This window comes from Lactuca serriola, chromosome 1 (assembly GCF_051521515.1).
Source record: "Lactuca serriola cultivar US96UC23 chromosome 1, Lser_US96UC23_V15, whole genome shotgun sequence".
Taxonomy (NCBI): Eukaryota; Viridiplantae; Streptophyta; class Magnoliopsida; order Asterales; family Asteraceae; genus Lactuca; species Lactuca serriola.
Window position 1 is genome coordinate 2,821,838 of NC_136408.1, and position 20,442 is coordinate 2,842,279.

The window sequence follows — 20,442 nt, forward strand, 5'->3', positions numbered from 1 at the left end:
AATCTCAAACATACCTCCCGCAGCGGGATGCTCTCCGCCCTGCGGCTCAAAGCATCGGCTACCACATTAGCCTTGCCTGGGTGGTACAGGATCTCACAATCATAATCCTTGACCACATCCAACCACCTTCTCTGACGCATATTCAGGTTGGGCTGATCTATCAAATACTTCAAGCTCTTATGGTCCGTGTAAATTGTACACCGAACCCCATACAGGTAGTGATGCCAAATCTTGAGGGCGAACACCACTGCCCCCAACTCTAGATCATGGGTGGGATATCTCGTCTCATGAGGCATCAGCTGCCTCGATGCATATGCTATCACATGCCCTCTCTGCATCAGCACTGCTCCCAACCCCAAGATCGATGCATCACAGTATACCACAAAGTCCTCCATCCCTTCCAGGAGAACTAACACCGGGGCTTCGCACAACCTTTGGCGAAGTGTCTCAAAGGAGGCCTGCTGCTCGGGGCCCCATGAAAAAGCAACACCCTTCCGGGTCAATCTGGTGAGTGGCACTACGATCTTAGAGAAATCCCTGATAAACCTCCGATAATACCCTGCCAACCCTAGGAAACTCCTGATCTCGGAGGGTGACTTCGGCACCTCCCAACTCATCACCGCCTCAACCTTGGCCGGATCGACCAATATCCCTTCCTGGTTAACGAGATGTCCTAAGAACTGGACCTCCCGCAACCAGAAATCACACTTGGAGAATTTGGCATAAATCCTCTCCGATCTCAGAACTCCGAGAACCTCTCTCAAATGCTCCTCATGCTGTTTTCTAGATCTCGAATATACCAGAATGTCATCGATAAATACAATCACCGACCGATCCAGCATCGGCCTACACACTCGGTTCATGAGATCCATGAACACTGTTGGGGCATTGGTGAGCCCGAAAGGCATCACCACAAACTCGTAATGCCCATAACGCGTCCTAAACGTTGTCTTCTGGACGTCCTCATCCTGCACCCTCACCTGATGATATCCAGACCTCAAATCGATCTTGGAGAACCAAGATGCTCCCTGCAACTGATCGAACAAATCGTCGATCCTCGGCAACGGGTAACGATTCTTGACCGTCAGCTTGTTCAACTCCCGGTAATCAATACACATCCGATGTGAACCATCCTTCTTTTTTACGAACAGGATAGGCGCTCCCCACGGCGAGCTGCTCGGCCGAATAAACCCCTTTCCCAGCAGCTCCTGAAGCTGTGAGAATAACTCTTGCATCTCTAGAGGTGCAAGGCGATAAGGCACCTTAGCGATAGGCGCGGGCCCCGGAACCAAATCGATACTGAACTCCACTTGCCTCATAGGAGGCACACCTGGCAACTCCTCGGGAAATACATCCGGGAACTCACGCACCACCAGAACCTCCTCAACTGACCTCGGCCTCTCGGAAACCACCCGCGTATCCATCACATACGCCACAAAACCCTTACAGCCCTGCTGTAGACATTGCCTCGCCCTAGCGGCCGAACAAAACGCTAATCCTGAACGTGTACCCTCGCCGTACACCGAAAGAACTCCCCCACTAGGGTCTCGTATGGTCACCAGCTGACGCTCGCAGTCGATAACCGCACCGAATCTGCTCAATCAGTCCATGCCCACAATGACACAGACATCACCCATCGCAATAGGAACCAGATCAATCGGGAACTCAACACCGAAAATCTCGACTACGCAACCTCGAAGAACCTCCGTGGTATATATCACCCTCTCATCAGCTATGCAAACTCTCAGAGGCTGACCCAATGCCTCATGACTAACACTGATATGCTGACTAAAAGTCAAAGATACAAAAGACCGACCCGCACCCGAGTCAAATAACACCAAGGCAGGTACATAATTCACAAGAAAAGTGCCTACGCATAACATAACATAAGCATAATATCTCAACATCAAAATAAATACATGAAAGAATACATACCAGCCACGACATCGGGCGCTGCGCGGACCTCCTCCGCGGTCAGCTGAAAGGCTCTCCCTCGTGCCCTCGGCGCCTCGGCCTTCACTGGCCGACTCTCTGTAGCTCTGATGGCGGCAGGGGCAGATCCCTGAGGTGCTCCCTGAGCTGATCCCCACAACTGCGGACACTCCGCCTTCCGGTGTCCGGTCTGGTTGCAGTGAAAACATACCGCAAACCCCTTGGGGCAGTCCTTGGCCATATGCCCCTCCTTGCCACACTTGTAGCAAGATCCCGCTCTGTAGACTCCATCATGACCCTTGCCACACTTCCCACAAGTGCGGCCCTTCTGGCTCCCTGGTTTGGGATCAGCGGGCTTGGCCCGCTTGGCTGCCGACTGAGGCTGTGCCGGTCGCCGATCCCTCCCCTGAGACTCCGCCTCCTCCCTGGCCTGAGTCTCTAGCTCAATCTCCCTCTTCCGGGCATTTGCCTGAAGCTCAGAAAATGTCCGGTACAAGGAGTTCGCGGCGAACTCCCGAATGTCTCGCCTCAAAATGCTTAAATATCGGCTCATACGTGCCTGCTCAGTGGACACGTGCTCAGGGCAGAACATTGCCCTCTCATGGAACATCCTGGTAATCGTTGTAACTGACTCAGTACCCTGCTTGAGGGTCAGAAACTCCTGGGCCAAACGCTCCCTCTCCACCTGGGGAACGTACTCATCTCGGAACATGGCAGTGAACCTCTCCCAGGCGTAAAATGTGCCGTCACAAACTTCCACCAGTCCTTCGCTCCCAAGCGAAGCTGGTTCAGCGCGAACCGAACCTTCAAATGCTCAGGAGATGAGCAAGTGAAGAAACACCCCTCTATATCAGAAATCCACCTCATAGCTGCCACCGGATCCTGGGTCCCATCAAACTCTGGTGGTTTTGTGTTGCTGAACTCCCGGAACAGCAACGCATCACCACCTTGCGGCCTCGCGACAGCAATAGCTGCGGTGGCCGCTGCAACAGCAGCCTCAGAAAGAGCGGCATAACGCTCGTCAAAGGTCTCAATCAGCTTGGTCTTAATAGACCCGAACATCTCTGGTATCTCTGCCCTGATGGCCGCAGCCACCTCCTCATGGATGATCCGACGGATCTCCTCGTCACTGGTCTCGCTGCTCTCAGGCATTAAACGTGTCCTCACCATGATCTACCTCTGAAATACAACATACGAAACATTAGAACCCCTTCGAGAATACTCACACTCGACAACTCATTCCTCCTTGATCCTTGGTATTCCAAACATTCTTACTTGGGTTGTACACCGCTCCGGTGCTTTTAGTAGTACGGGCCCAATACTACTGTCTGCACCGTATCAGAATACACCCCAAGTCCTCCTCTTCGGATCCCAAATTCCAAGTACTCTATCATGCATAGACCACTCTCTAATAGATTTCTCATAAGCCCCTCGCAGCTACCTACTCACTCTCAAGCATCTCATAGCAGCTCACCTCTTCCTAGGCTAAGGCATCACAAATCAGGCCACTCTAGTCCTAATAGGAATATCTAGCCTACTCTAGCATGCAAATACATCATATCAGTAACAATATCACATAACATAAGGGTATTTTGGGAAATCACCGTTCGGGTGCGGACTGATCGTACACATAACTCTGCTCTGCGTTTTTCAAAAATCTTTTACTCTTTTTGAAAATACTTCTCAAATCCTCAGTTTGAGTTCAAATACGCCCGAAGGTGTACTCGAATCCCTCAAACCAAGGCACTGATACCAACTTGTAACACCGTGAATTTCAAAATAATTTTTCACAACATATAAAAACATTTTTCATTTAATTTTCATAAAACATCAAGTTTAAATCTCCAATTCACATCATACAAAATCCCAAGATCACATATAAAAATCCCATGCGTGTGTACAGATCAAGCCAGCGCCTTCCCACGGTCATCACTAGTACCTGAAACAAACAACACTAACACTGTAAGCACAAAGCTTAGTGAGTTCCCCAAAATACCACATATAACACATATTAGCCACTCGAGGCTCTAACTCTGTGGGTCCGTGCACCCAAACTCTGTGAACCCTCAGGTTCTAACTCTGGGAACCTTCCGGTTCCAACTCTATAAGCATGCACAGCATAAATCACATAGACATCATGCAGTACAACACATAGCATACACATAACATACACATACTCTGTCACATAACTCTGATTACCTACTCAAGACAAATTTTAGTGAGAAGACTCACCTCGTATATCTCGATAACTCGCGAATCCTGGAAATCACTCGTGCTCGATCCTCCGAGCTATAATCCTCCTATAACATCATATATCTCTAATTAACACTTTTACCACTAAGGTTGACTACCCCTATCAAGTCAACACTGGTCAACTCTGGTCAACGGTCAACGGTCAACTTTGACCGGACTCGGCGAGTGCACTGGAGCGACTCGGCGAGTCTAAACGTTTTCACCAACTCTCTAGGATTCTCTTTTGACACGTCGAGTACTCCCCTGACTCGACGAGTTCCACCTGGCATGAATCGCGGGGCCACCACGACTCAACTCGCCGAGTCTCAAGAACAACTCGGCGAGTTCCAGCTCGACTTAGTCCATCTGTCAACCCTCTCTAACTCTCCCTGACTCACTGAGTCAACCCATAACTCGGAAGGACCACTCGTTGAGTGGTTAAGGACAATCTTCATGCTACTCGCCGAGTCTGTTCTTCAGACTCGGCGAGTCCATGCCATGCATCAACTCAAACTAGCTTCTGAGGTCAGATCCGCTCCATCCACTCATAGATCTGGCCCTCTTAAGCTCATTCATCACGTGAAGTTCATGTCTTGGTTACCATGGAACACCTACAAGGCTCTTTTTGGAGAAATGACCTCTAAGATGGCAACCCTAGTCTCCAACCCAAAAGGAAGGACATAAAGCATGACATTAGGGACTCTCTGGACCTACTAAGGTCCAGATCTAAGCACCATATCCCCATGGGACCTCTCACACTTCAAATACAAAGCAAATAAGGTATGAAGAAACCCTAGATTTGACCATATCAACAAAAATACGAACATAAGCTCTGAATGATACCTCAAGAAGCCTCCTCTGAAGAAATGAAAGTAGATCCAAGCTCCCCAACTCTTCTAGCTTGACTTTCCTCTTCCTTTCTTGCAAATACACACAAATTTGGTGAACAATGGCCTCTTATCTCACTCACAAGAACCCTCAGCTGCTTTGGTGCTCTCAAGATCAAGGTAGCCGCAATGAAGGGCCATAAGGTCCTTTAAATAGGGCTTAGGACCGGGAAATTAGGGTTTCATTAAACAGCGAGGACTCGCCGAGTCCAGGCGCGAACCCACGTCCTGAACCGCGATCCTACTCGGCGAGTTTGAGCTCTAACTCGCCGAGTCCCCTCACAAAACTCCAAAAATATAAGCATAAAAGATACCTGGAAATCCGGGCTGTTACAACTTGGTTCATCTTTAAAATCGAAATCTGTAAAGAGGATGTTGTTTTAATTTACTCCCTGCACTCTCTTTATTTTTTTCTTGGTGAAAATTTTCCCTACATTTGTTCAACTTTAAACATTATTATTGCAACATATATATATATATATATATATATATATATATATATATATCCTAATACCCATCTAACCCCTTTCAGAGTGTAAAGTGATACATACAGTTATGAAATTAGCTAAAACTTTCATGTTTTCTATCATTACAACTTTTTAGGTAAGTCTTGAATGGAACTGTAGAAAATGTGGCTCGATAATAGTTTTCTGGAGTGTCTCATTCAATGTAGTGGGATGTTATAAATTTGCTTATATTTTGTATGTTTGGTTTCAAGTGATGTATTTGAGGTTATTGAATAAAATGATAACACTATATTCTAAGTTTTTACTTTTATATTGGTATTTACAAATAAGTTGTGCATTATTTTAATTTTCTTACATATATATATTGTTATATTCTAGTTTGATATTTGATGTTCATATAATCATTTAGTGTTACATTCTATATAGAATGTTCTACATATACAAACATCATATAACATTATTCTATAAGAATATTAAGTTGTAACTTGAATGTAGACAACCTAATTAAATTATTTTGTTAGAATGGTATGTATATTCAGAATATTAAATATAACATTAGAATATTATGTAATATAAGTTCATTTTATATGTTATAACACAATTTAAAATATTACACTTTAATATCAGAATATTTCATACAATTTCATAATATTACGTATCAATTAACAACATATTATTAAATACTGTAACCTTGTGATATATTTTTTATAATACAAACTTGAAATTTGGTTTTTAGTTTGTGAGGTTTTAGAATACGTTTCAACTTCTAGAGAAAAGTTTGATATTTATCCTAAAAGTATTCATTTCATTTTATAAACTTATATGTTTCTCACTCATTTAAAAAGTTTATTAGTCTAGGTTCCTACATATTATTTGGTTTCCTACATACTTGAAGGGAATGATGGTCTGAATTAGAATATTTCATCTCATAATATAATATTACATCATATTACAATCTTTCATATTATTACACATTAACATTATAAACTTTTCTTTTCTATAAATCATTTTTTTCTAGACTATTCTATATTCGTATAACGCTATAAATTGTAAATTTAGACTATTACATAATATTACATATAATATTAGAATCTTACATAATGTAAGTTCATTAAGAAATATTCTACATATAACTTATAAGAGTATAAAAAGCCTAATTTTAACTAAAAAATATTCTATTAGAATATTCTACATATAATTCAAAATATCTGAGAACCTTATTCTATTATAATATTCTACATATAACTTTTGAAAAGAGGTCATATGCAATATTATTATATTAGAATATTTTATATATATATATATATATATATATATATATATTATTTACACGTAGTAAATAAACTTATTCAATTAAAAAATGTAGAACATTATTATATTAGAATATGCTACGTGCTACATATAACTTAGAATATTCTAGAAATTCTACAAGTGTATAAAAGAACCTAATTTTAATTAAGAAATATTCAATTAAAATATTCTACATATAACTTAAAATATCCAAGAACATTATTCTATCATAATATTCTACATATAACTTTTGGAAAGAGTTCATATACAATATTATTATATTAGAATTCTATATATACACATTATTTTCATTTGTATGTAGTAAATCAACTTATTCAATTGAAAACGTAGAACATTATTCTACTAGAGTATTCTACATATAACATAGAATATTCTAGATATTTTATAAGAGTATAAAAAACCTATTTTTAATTAAGGAATATTCTATTATAATATTCTATATATAACTTAAAATATCCGAGAACATTATTCAATCATAATATTCTACATATACCTTTTGAAAAGATGTCATATACAATATTATTATATTAAAATATTCTATATGTACACATTATTTACATTTAGTAAATCAACTTATTCAATAGAAAACGTAGAACATTATTTTATTAGGATAGTGTACATATAACTTAGAACATCCTAAAACATTATTCTATAAAAGTATATAAAAGCCTAATTTAAATAGAATGTTATACATACAAACTTTAAATATAAACTCATGTAATATGAGAAAGATGTTAGTGACATTACATGACATAAAATAAAACATTACAAATACTATTCTTGTAAATACATAATTGAATATCAACATTATACATCATACATTCTAAAATTATAACTATAATGTCATATGTACTTGTTCATATTATGTTGACGCATCTTGATCAGATGACGAGTTATCGGACGAAGTATTATGAAGTATGACTTTTTTTTTGGTCTTTATCTATTTCCGATGATAGAAATTGTTCAACATTCTTTCCTGTGGGATCAAAAAGTCATTTTCCCTTGATTTAGTAGTTTTTTCATTTCAACTTTTCAAAACATAAACCATACTATTATTAAAACAATAAAGCTATGATATAAATAGTCAATTTATTAGACTATAATATTCTAACATTCTGCAAATAATTAACAATATTAAAATTGTTTAATAAATAATTTACAGTTAGAGAATTTTATTTTATTTTCACATGAAATTTTACAAAAATCTAATATAATCAAGGCATTATTAACAATACACAAAGTAGAATCTAAAATAAAATAACAAAAAACATAATTGTCCACATGATACTGACTCCAAATAAAGTTTATGTTCCTTTAATTTCGATTAGTAATATGTAGTATAATTCAAACAAGAGATTTAATATTATATAAAAAACAAAAGATCAGATAACCTAGTCACCTAATCAGACCTTTGTGTTAATAAAATATCAGATAACCATGGAGGTTCGCCTGTAGTGACTCTAGGGCATGAGGCAAAACCTCATGTTTGCAGCGGGGGATTAGTCGGTGCGCGAAAGCTGACCCGGAAACCCTCGTTAGGGAAGTTCCCTTTCCAAAAAAAAAGGTAATTCTAAATTATATGTTATACAATACTATATTACACTACATCGTAATTTTCAGAGATAATTATACAGTGAAATATCTTGATTATAGTACATCTTCGAAGATACAAAGTGATTTTTGACTAAAACTATACTATAATCAAAACACATAGATTTATCGAATATCTCAGAGATGAATATATTAACTCAAAGTCACATACAAAGATAAAATCAATGATTATAATACATTGAATCAAAATCACACACAAATATATAACAGTGAATACATTATAGTATTATATGTTACCTGGAATAACTCTGGATGCAAACTCTAAATCCGATTGTGTAGAATAAACCATTTGCTGGAATAAAAAGCTTCGGTTTCTTTTATTTCGGAATATTTGACGATCCAGAACTTGATCTAGTTTCATAATCAGAATCACAAAATTAAAAATCCAAATGAGAAGGAATAAGAAATTGTGTTAAATCAGAATGCCTAGAATATTTATGTATTAAACCTTATTTCAATGTATGTGTGACACATTATCTAATTAATCAACAAAATATCATTAGAACTCAAATTTTACTAATCATAATACTTAGAATATTACATATTTACCATCAGAATATGAAACATAATTCCAGAATATATCACATTCCTTCATTGTTAATCAAGTACTATCACAAGACTTTACAAAAAGGTTCAAAGCAGAGTTGTTTCCAACAAAAGAAAAATGTATAAAATAAGATATTATACATTATTCAACGAAAAAGTTCAAAGCAAGTTGTTTCCAACAAAATCATAATGTCTAAAATCGTAATGTGACACGTAATTTCAGAATATTTCACATTAACTCATCATAAAAGGTTTAAAGAAAGTAGTTTCTAACAAAATAACATCTATATAAAAAAATCAAGATCTAACTTATAAACTAAGAATATGTATAATATCAGGTTATCAGGCACACATTTACTTAACTTCGACTAGTAATATCTAATATAATTCAGACAAAAGATTTAATATTATATAAAATACAAAAGAATAGACCTAATCAGACCATAGGTTAACAATCAATACCAACCTGAACAAACAGTTTCAGCTTTAAATGGGTTTCAAAATCTAATCATTGCTACAGTAAACAATTTCAAAAAACATTTAACCGAAATTACAATAAACAAGTTCATTCCTAACCAAAGCTATAGTGAATCTGGATCAAATACAAACCATAGCTACAATAAACATTTTCAGAAAAATAATTCACAATTTAGAATAAACAAAATAAAAACTTCCTGAAGGCTATTGCAAGAGACAATTTATAATCTATATTGTAACACCCAAAGTTTTGAAGGCCGAGAAAGGAAAGAAAACCCTAACTTTAAGGGGGGACTCGGCGATTCCAAGCGGGATCCGGGTCGAGGAGTAAGTGACCGACTCGGCGAGTCGGCCAAGGAGACTCGACGAGTCAGGTCTGTTCGAGGAAAACCCTAAATTCGGGACTTGGGGCCTATTTAAGCGCCTCATTCTCTTCCCTAGGGTTCCTTTACTGCCTCTTTAACCCAGAATGCCAAACCCTAGCCGCCATATCCATTGATTGAGCCAATTGTTGTTTTGAGGAGTGCATTAAAGCTGGGAGAAGGAAGAAGGATCTTGAAGGTGCAAGGAGGGGGCTATAGATCTGAGATTGGGAAGATATTTCTGAACATCTGAAGGTATTAAGTCGTTTCCCTTCCTTTAGATCTATTTTGGTTGTGAGTTTTGGGGCTTTTAGCCATGAGTAGTGATCCATTTGAGTTACAAGCCGAATCTGGAGTTGCTACTTCAGATCTAAGTATATTTTGGTCTTGGAAAGCATAAAGTTTCAGCCCTTGAATTGATTATGGAGCCTCTTTGCCTTAAACCCTAGTTTATGGTGTATTTTGCCTAGATCTCCTTCTCTACACGTAAATTTTGCAACTTTACGTGAGGAATAGGCTTGGGAAGGGTAGATCTACAGTTTGGAGTCCATGCATGACTCAAAAGTCCTCTACATGTATAGAGATCTGAATGGACTCGGCGAGTCCTTTGAGTGGACTCGACGAGTAGCATGAAGATGAGGAGGAACTCGACGAGTGGGATGAACAGCTCGTCGAGTCGGACGAAGTTTGGCAGGAACTCAGCGAGTTTGAAGAACAACTCGGCGAGTTGGTTGAAGATCGCTTTGGACTCGGCGAGTCTGTTCTTGGACTCGGCAATTCAGGTCGCGAAACCCCAAACCCTTCGAGTTGAGACTCGAATCAGTGAGTCAAGTGGAGACCCGGTGAGTTGGTCAGGTCAGGACTCGGAAATCAGTAGACTCGGCGAGTCATGGACTGACTCGGCGAATCGAGTTGCAAAGAGAAGGACTCTGAACATATGAACTCGGTGAGTCACTAGGGTGACTCGGCGAGTAGGGTTGACCTGGAAGGTTGACTTTGACCAGGACTTTGACTTTGACCAGAGTTGACTTGGTTGTCTTTCGGGGGTCAGTTAGACTCAGTGTTGCATTGATATTGGTAGTTCGGGGAGCGAGTGGAGCTGAAGTTCAGAGAGTTGTCGGGCAGCAGCTAGTGGGTTCATCAGCCAGTTCAGCCAGTGCAGGTGAGTTTCCCTATGTATAAATGGGTCTACGGCCACAATGTCGGTCCATGTAGTTGTGAGTAGAAGACCCGGGGGTTAGCCCTAGGCACGGTATGCTAGTATGATATTCGGGACGAGGTCCAATGATAGAGGGAAGGTGCCCAAGGAATGGTTTATGTGATAGTTTATACTTGTTGTCTGTGTGATACTTGTATGTGCCTGGTAGGGAGGTGAGTGTGGGCGAGGTCCCGTATCCCACCAATAGCAGAGTGTGGATGGTGTTCCACGTCTCAGTAGCAGCAGATCAGGGGCGAGGCCCAAGTTAGGGAAGGAGTGAGGGTGGGCTGGACCCGTACCTCACTATCAGCAGGAGTATGGACGGGGTTCCATGACTCATCAGTAGCAGGACAAGGGCGGGTCCCAGAGATAGGCGAGGCCTTAGGACAAGATTCGTTAGTATGTGTTTAGCTTGTGATGTGATATGTTTATGTGCTATCATATGTTAGTGGGCAAGGCCCCGTGACAGGCGAGGCCTAAGTGAAAGAGATCTGTTTCCGAGCGGGGCTCGAAGCCAGGCGGGGCCTGGATCGGTGGGGCCGTTGTAGCGGGCGAGGCCCGAGGTAGGGGTGGGCGAGGCCCAGGATAGCGGGCGTGGCCCAGTATGTGCAGTATGTGGTTATGCATGGTATGTGGTAGGGTGGGGAACTCACTAAGATTCATGCTTACGCTTTTCAGTTTTGGTTTCAGGTACTTCCGGTAGCGGAGGGAAGAGCTCGGGGTGATCGCATGGCACACACCATAGATTAGACAGCCTGGGAATGTTTACTCTGATAACGAACATGTATTTTGGAAACTAATACTCTGTTTATGTTTTGAAAAGATGAATTCGCTTAAAGTAATGTTTTATTAAAAGAAATGTTTAGTCTTAAATTTTGGGACATTACAAGTTGGTATCAAAGCCTTGGTTTGAGGGATTCGGACATGCCCTCGGGTATGTCTGAACTCAAACTGAGGAATTGGTATAGAAGTTTTCAAAATGAAAAGACAGTTTTGTAAAAAGAGAGTTTTTGGGAAATAAAACAGTTTTAGAAAAGCAAAAAAATTTATTCAGAAAGAAAAGAACTCTGAAAAGAGAAAAAGGGTGTGGTGTATACAATCAACCGAGCTCAAGTAAGTACCCTAAAATACCCATACAAGTTTATGTTATGGTTATTAGTTGATAGAACAACATGCTAGATTAGGACTAAGAATCTAGGGATGATGCCTTATGTGCCTATTATATATGTTTTGAGCTGCATGATAGTGCTGATTAGACAGTAGTAGGATAGCCTGTTTGGGTTATGCCTGAGTTTATGAGTTTGTGTGGGTCTATGAGTTTGTGTTGCATGCTAGTTCAGTTTCTTGCTATGTGGATATGATTACTTGAGTATGTTGCGGTTAGATTTTCCCTTGTCTGAATGCTGCTTGCTTTGTGTATTGTGGGATTTTGAGTGATGAAAGTTAGCCATTAGGTGGATACGACGTGTCACATGTGATCAGGGTTGAATAATCTCAGAGTGCTGGATTTGGTCCTATGGCGCAGCTCTTGTTTGAGTCCAACCGTTGTAGGGACGAGTCTTTTACTTGAAGGATTATCTGAGCCTCGTCACATGTGATGGTATCCAGGTGATGGCTAATTGGCATCACAAGAAGACCTTCAGCAGCTGAGAACTGGTTTGAGTTGAGTCAGAGGTTTCCCTAGGGTAAGCCTAGGATGAGATAGTGTTGGGAGCAGTATTAGTGGATAAGGGACTTGGTGGAGTCAAAGCAATTCCTGAGGAAAGTACGGATAGATGTGGAAGGAAGTATGGGCCCGTACTACTGAAAGCAAAGGATCCGTACTCGATTCTGGAAAGGCCAAGACAAGACCGGGAACCTAGTAGGGAGTGAGTATGGTCTGGCGGCAGTGATGAGTATTCTGATAGTGAATGTATTCTATTTTCAGTATGGTGACATTGCGAGAGAGACCAGCAGGCGGATCAGGCGCCGGAGAGGGATCAGGCTCGGGTTCAGGAGCCGAGCAGCGCGAGGAACGAATGAGGGAGTTGATATCAGCTGAGGTTACGCGCAGTATTCTAGATAAGACTCCTGTGATCTTTGGCACGGTCAAGGAGGGTATATTGGAGATTTTGGATGAGAGGCTGGGAGCCTTCTGTACTAAGATGATGGCATTGATGGGAGCGCGTACCTTGACATTTCAGGAGTTCATGGCTTGCGGGGCATCAGATTATCATGGGGCTAGGGACCCCATTGCTAGCAGCAGATGGTTGGCTGATGTTGCGAACGCATTCCGTACGAGCCGGTGTCCTGAGGGGGACAAGCTTAGACTCGCTTCCTGTCTTCTGAAGGACAGAGCGAGGGATTGGTGGGAGGAGATTGGTCATGCTTTGGGGGATGATGTCGCGTTGGACGCGATGACTTGGAGCGATTTCTCGGCCAGGTTCATGGCGGAGTTTTCGCTAATTATTGAGGTGCAGCAGTTGGCACAGGAGTTTCAGGATTTGACGCAGGCCACTGAGACTGTGGCGGAGATCACCGCCAAGTTCAGGGAGAGGGCTCTTCTTGTACCGCAGTATGTCGCGGATGAGGAGATGAAGAAGGCCCGATACCATGAGATGTTGAGGGATGACATCAAGGAGTTCGTGAGCAGATCCAGCTGTAAGACGCTAGAAGATATGATTTCTCGGGCTAGAGAGAGGGAAATTGATTTGGAGCAGATCCAGAAGAGGAAGCCGGATGAGGTTTAGGTAGCTACAGGTTCGGGAAAAAGACCCAAGGGATCGGATTCGAGGTCGAGGGATTATCAGGACCGCAGTCGGTGCGGGAAGTGTGGCAGGGTGCACGGGGGCGCGTGCAGGAGTGGTAGCGGAGGTGAGTCTGGCTGTTTCAAGTGCGGTCGGACTGGTCATTTTAGCAGGGATTGTATTGTTACCTCCGCGTAGGGATTAGACTTGTTATGTTTTCACTGCAATCAGCGGGGCCACAAGAAGGCCTAGTGCCCCAGTTTGTTTTCAGCAGGACGGGTGATGGCACCTGCCCCTGCAACTTTGAGGATCACAGACGGTCGTCAGGGCCGTGCAGAGGCGCCTGCGGTAGGAGGCAGAGCTCTTCAGATGATGACCTTAGGGGCGTGATCAGCACCGGACGTTGCAGGTATGCGATTTCTGTTTTCAGTTCTTTTATTTGTGCATGATTATATTGTTATGGTTCTGCATCATTATCAGTATGAGTATTTTATTTTTTTGAGCGGTTGATTGTGATCGAGTTATATGCCATCTGCATACCTTGGATATTCGAATGGTAGTGAGGGGATGTGCCCTATTGAGGAAGATTACATTGGATGCAGTAACTGTAGCATGCTTGGGAGGGACTTGGTATGTCTCGCTAGATCGGAGTTGTATAGTGATAGAAATGGATTGGTTAGATCCCTAGCTATGGTAAGCTTTGGTTCCTCAGCAGATTGATTATGGAATGGTAGAAAGGATTTCTTTTGAGTTTTGAGCAACAAGGGGTAAGCAGGACCGAAGTGGGGGAGAATCCTCCGAGTGTGCAAAGGTAGGAGCACGCAGATCCAGAATGAGTGTCCGACCTCCGAGAAGGAAAAGAAGTGGTTCAGCGTTTGATGGATTGAGGATTTCAGGGTTGGGAGTTTGAGAAACTCCCCATCAGCTAGTGCGTGTGATGGTAATGGTTTGTACATGGTTGGGAATTCAGGTTGTGGATCACTCGTAGGACTCGAGGGAGTCGGAATGAGGATCTTGAGAGCTAATGGCACATGGGTGCCTTCGCATTAGCAGTCAGTAGCAGAAAGTGATGTAAGACTACGGGGCAGTCGTAGCATTCACTAGCAGTTAGTGGTGGAAGTGTTGTAAGACTACGGGTAAGCCGTAGCATTCCTTAGTAGCTTCGATAGCGGAGTTGGGGCGAGGCCCTTACCTCCTAGTGATCGGTCAGGGATCAGGAATGGGTAGTGGATGAGAATGATAGGGAGTTTTCCTATATAGCCCTAGAGAGGTGAGACCTTGGGAGAGGCCGCTCCAGGATATAGTTGGGTGAGACCCGTGGGCGAGGCTCGTATGAGATTAGCAGTGTAGATGAGACCTGAGAGCAGGGTTGCTCAGTAGTATGGTTTGGTGAGACCCGTGGGCGAGGCCCGAGCGAGAGTGATTAGACTAGTGGGACTAGAAGGATAGAGGCGGGTGGGACTCGTGGGCGAGACCCGTGAATTTTAACAGCGCAGGTGGGACTTGGTAGGGACCTTAGTGTCAAGCTAGGGGATTGGGGATCCCAGGTTTGTAGGGCCTGAATGGCAGAATAAATTGAACAGTTATAGGTGGTCGAAGTTTCTTCGGAAGTCGCTGGGAGTGACTAGTGGTGGTGTTGGGACTAGCTACCGGTGGGAGCCGGTAATCCAGACATTGATAGGTTGGTAGGGACCAGGGTGGTCTCGGTTCATCCGGAAGGTAGACAAGGAATAGTAGAATTTCCAGCCAATAGTACTGCGGGTAAGCAGTGTATGGTGGAATTCAGTTAGTTGAATCGAGGGGTGCTCGACACCAAGTTTTGACAGAGAAGAGTGTCAGTGGTTACTGGCGGTGATGACCCATAATGGAAGTAGCGGGAATGATGGATTGGTGAAGATAGGATCTTCGCAGTGACAGCGGAAATAGTTGGTTATGGAGCATCGCCTTAGGAAGGCAAGGGAATCGCGTAAGGAAGGAAGGGGTCAACCCCTATGAGTTCAAGTGTAGTACTCGGAGAGTACCAAAAGGATTATCGGTTGAGTAAGTTGTGTTTCTAAATTGTTCAGGGTCAGGTTTGACCCGAGGTTTTTATCCGCGAGGATTATGTTAGTCAGAATGACCGGATGGAAGACCAGCGAAGGTAGGCAGCTGGTGTTGGGATAATTGGTGGGTTTTGAAAGCAGATCGTAGGCGGTGGGCCATAGCAAACTTCGACAACGAAGTTTAGTTTAAGTGGGGGAGAGTTGTAACACCCAAAGTTTTGAAGGCCGAGAAAGGAAAGAAAACCCTAACTTTAAGGGGGGACTCGGCGATTCCAAGCGGGATCTGGGTCGAGGAGTAAGTGACCGACTCGGCGAGTCGGCCAAGGAGACTCGACGAGTCAGGTCTGTTCGAGGAAAACCCTAAATTCGGGACTTGGGGCCTATTTAAGCGCCTCATTCTCTTCCCTAGGGTTCCTTTACTGCCTCTTTAACCCAGAATGCCAAACCTTAGCCGCCATATCCATTGATTGAGCCAATTGTTGTTTTGAGGAGTGCATTAAAGCTTGGAGAAGGAAGAAGGATCTTGAAGGTGCAAGGAGGGGGCTATAGATCTGAGATTGGGAAGATATTTTTGAACATCTGAAGGTATTAAGTCATTTCCCTTCCTTTAGATCTATTTTGGTTGTGAGTTTTGGGGCTTTTAGCCTTGAGTAGTGATCCATTTGAGTTAGAAGCCGGACTTGGAGTTGCTACTTCAGATCTAAGTATATTTTGGTCTTGGAAAGCATAAAGTTTCAGCCCTTGAGTTGATTATGGAGCCTCTTTGCCTTAAACCCTAGTTTATGGTGTATTTTGCCTAGATCTCTTTCTTTACACGTAAAGTTACGTAAAGTTTGCAACTTTACGTGAGGAATAGGCTTGGGAAGGGTAGATCTATAGTTTGGAGTCCATGCATGACTCAAAAGTCCTCTGCATGTAAATAGATCTGAATGGACTCGGCGAGTAGCATGAAGATGAGGAGGAACTCGACGAGTGGGATGAACAGCTCGTCGAGTCGGACGAAGTTGGGCAGGAACTCGGCGAATTTGAAGAACAACTCGGCGAGTTGGTTGAAGATCGCTTTGGACTCGGCGAGTCTGTTCTTGGACTCGGCAAGTCAGGTTGCGAAACCCCAAACCCTTCGAGTTGAGACTTGAATCAGTGAGTCGAGTGGAGACCTGGTGAGTTGGTCAGGCTAGGACTCGGAAATCGGTAGACTCGGCGAGTCATGGACCGACTCGGCGAGTCGAGTCGCAAAGAGAAGGACTCTGAACATATGAACTCAGCGAGTCACTAGGGTGAATCGGCGAGTAGGGTTAACCTGGAAGGTTGACTTTGACCAGGACTTTGACTTTGACCAGAGTTGACTTGGTTGTCTTTCGGGGGTCAGTTAGACTCAGTGTTGCATTGATATTGGTAGTTCAGGGAGCGAGTGGAGCTGAAGTTCAGAGAGTTACCGGGCAGTAGCTAGTGGGTTCATCAGCCAGTTCAGCCAGTGCAGGTGAGTTTCCCTATGTATGAATGGGTCTACGGCCACAATGCCGGCCCATGTAGTTGTGAGTAGAAGACCCGGGGGTTAGCCCTAGGCACGGTATGCTAGTATGATATTCGGGATGAGGTCCAATGATAGAGGGCGGGTGCCCAATGAATGGTTTATGTGATAGTTTATACTTGTTGTCTGTGTGATACTTGTATGTGCCTGGTAGGGAGGTGAGTGTGGGCGAGGTCCCGTATCCCACCAATAGCAGAGTGTGGAAGGTGTTCCACATCTCAGTAGTAGTAGATCAGGGGCGAGGCCCAAGTTAAGGAAGAAGTGAGGGTGGGTTGGGCCCGTACCTCACTATCAGCAGGATTATGGACGGGGTTCCATGACTCATCAGTAGCAGGACAAGGGCGGGGCCCAGAGATAGGCGAGGCCTTAGGACAAGATCCGTTATTATGTGTTTAGCTTGTGATGTGATATGTTTATGTGCTATCATATGTTAGTGGGCGAGGCCATGTGATAGGCGAGGCCTAAGTGAAATAGATCTGTATCTGAGCGGGGCTCGAAGCCAGGCAGGGCCTGGATCGACGGGGCCGTTGTAGCGGGCGAGGCCCGAGGTAGGGGTGGGTGAGGCCCAGGATAGCGGGCGTGGCCCAGTATGTGCAGTATGTGGTTATGCATGGTATGTGGTAGGGTGGGGAACTCACTAAGCTTCGTGCTTACGGTTTTCAGTTTTGGTTTCAGGTACTTCCGGTAGCGGAGGGAAGAGCTCGGGGTGATCGCATGGCACACACCATAGATTAGACAGCCTGGGAATGTTTACTCTGATAACGAACATGTATTTTGGAAACTAATACTCTGTTTATGTTTTGAAAAGATGAATTCGCTTAAAGTAATGTTTTATTAAAAGAAATTTTTAGTCTTAAATTTTGGGACGTTACATATATTATCTAGAATATGAATGTAAATGTGATATTGTCAGACTAGAAATACAGATAGATGAATTCGATTATGTCAAAATAGAATAACAAATCCTCAGATTCTCAAAACGTATTATAGTCAGAAGCATAAAACCAATAGATTCCATTACAGAGTATCTTAAACTAAAAACCATAATTTCATCAAAATATAATACTAATCTATCGAACCCTAGTTCGCTAATGTAGTGTTAGATTATGTGATTAATCAACAAATTAACATAAAAAGTTAAACAAACTATTAATCAAAGAGTCATTTCACATACTATTAATATATTTAGAGAAGATAAGATCTAATTTATCAAAATCTAAAATCAAAAAACCTGTAATAGAGGTAATTTTCCCATTTGGAGAGGTTTTTGTGTTTGAAACAACCACGATCGATGTTTGATCTGAATAAATCGATGTATTGAAGAAATTAATCTCATCAATTAGGGATGCGACTATGGATTTTTGTTGAATTGATACAGAACCAAAACTTGGGTTTTTTTTTACGAGTTCTCGTTGATGGGGCAGATTTCTAGGGTTTTGTGGGATAAGATTGAGAAGATTTGGGTCGATTTCATATTCTATGGAATTACGCTTGAGAAAAATCAAGATCAAGAAAAGTTTAGGGGAGAAAGAAGAAGCAAATCATGACTGGGAAGAAAAGAATCAGCTCTCATATGATTTGAGTGCAAAATGCGAGAGCTATCCCTCCTGGTCCATAGTTAATCACAAGCTTTGACGTATTTTCAAAATTGTCACCGCATACATCAGCCTTTTTATAGTGTTTTTATGTTTTATTCCTAGCCACTAATTATTTGAGATGAGTGATCAAGATTTGGTCACTTTGTCTCACAAAATTCATTTGTCTCACATGAACCTAACTATATATATATATATATATATATATATATATATATATATATATATAAGGAAATGATCAAATGAGAACACCTAAAAGGTTGAGAACGCGAGAACAAGTATATTCATTTGTGATTCTATGTATTTATTTGTGGATAATTGATAAATTTTAATGCACAATCAACATGAATATGCTTTTTTCTTCAATTGAAATTAAAGGCGTAAAAATTTATCATTCATCCACAAATGAATACATGGAATCACAAATGAATATACTTTGTTCTCGCGTTCTCAACGTTTTTGGTGTTCTCATTTGATCATATATATATATATATATATATATATATATATATATATATATATATATATATATATATATATATATAGGTATTTATTTAGTAGCATCCAAAATAAAATATGTAGATTTCACGACATTTTTAAAAAAATGTTTTTTAAATTAGTGATAATTCTATAATTAATAATTGATATGATTGAATTCTCTATGTTAAGATCATTCTTCCAAACTAGGGGTGCTGATATGAGTATATTTAGTTATAAAATTCATGCATTATCTTAATACTTTATGTTAATTTTATCTCAAATAATGAACCAAAGGTGATTAATTAGTTTAAATATTTCACTTTTAGTAACAAAGACATGCTCGGATGGAAAAGGAAGCGGACCTGGCGATTGGACGCATGGATCTTGGATTTTGAAGAAAGAAGGATATTGCTGGACAGCTTGACCCCTCATCAGTGTTTTGGCCATATCTCATGAACCGTAACTCCGATTGACGAGATTCAAAATGTTCTAAAAAGTAGACACAATTTCGGACGACTTTCGTGTTTTGAGAAAATGTTGATTCGAAACGTACTCGGCGAGTAGGGTAGATTACTCGGCGAGTTGTATCGAACTTTCGCGATCTTGGACGCGCTGACTTGCCGTACACGGGTTTTAAGTGATGGACTCGCCAAGTAGGTCACTGGTCTCGCCGAGTAGCATCTGTTTTGTGAAAATCTATATAAAGGGACTTTCAGATCGATACCATGGCATGGAGAGAAACCCTTGGAGGCCAATTGTCGACTAATGGTGCTGCTGGAGCGTAGGAAGCAAGGGAATCAACCCTACATTCAATTTTAAGGAGAATCAAGTCAAAATCAAGTTTAATCTTATCTAATATCTTGTTTGAACTATGTTTTTACCAATTGATTTCGTTTTTGAGCTTGTTTCTGCTGTAATCATGAGCTAAAACTCATAACTTCTGTTTAGGTAGATGAATTTGTGAACATGGATTGATTATTTGATTAGGATTAATTTTAATTGGTGATTATGTTTTATAAAGCTTGTTAAAGAACCTTATGTGTTA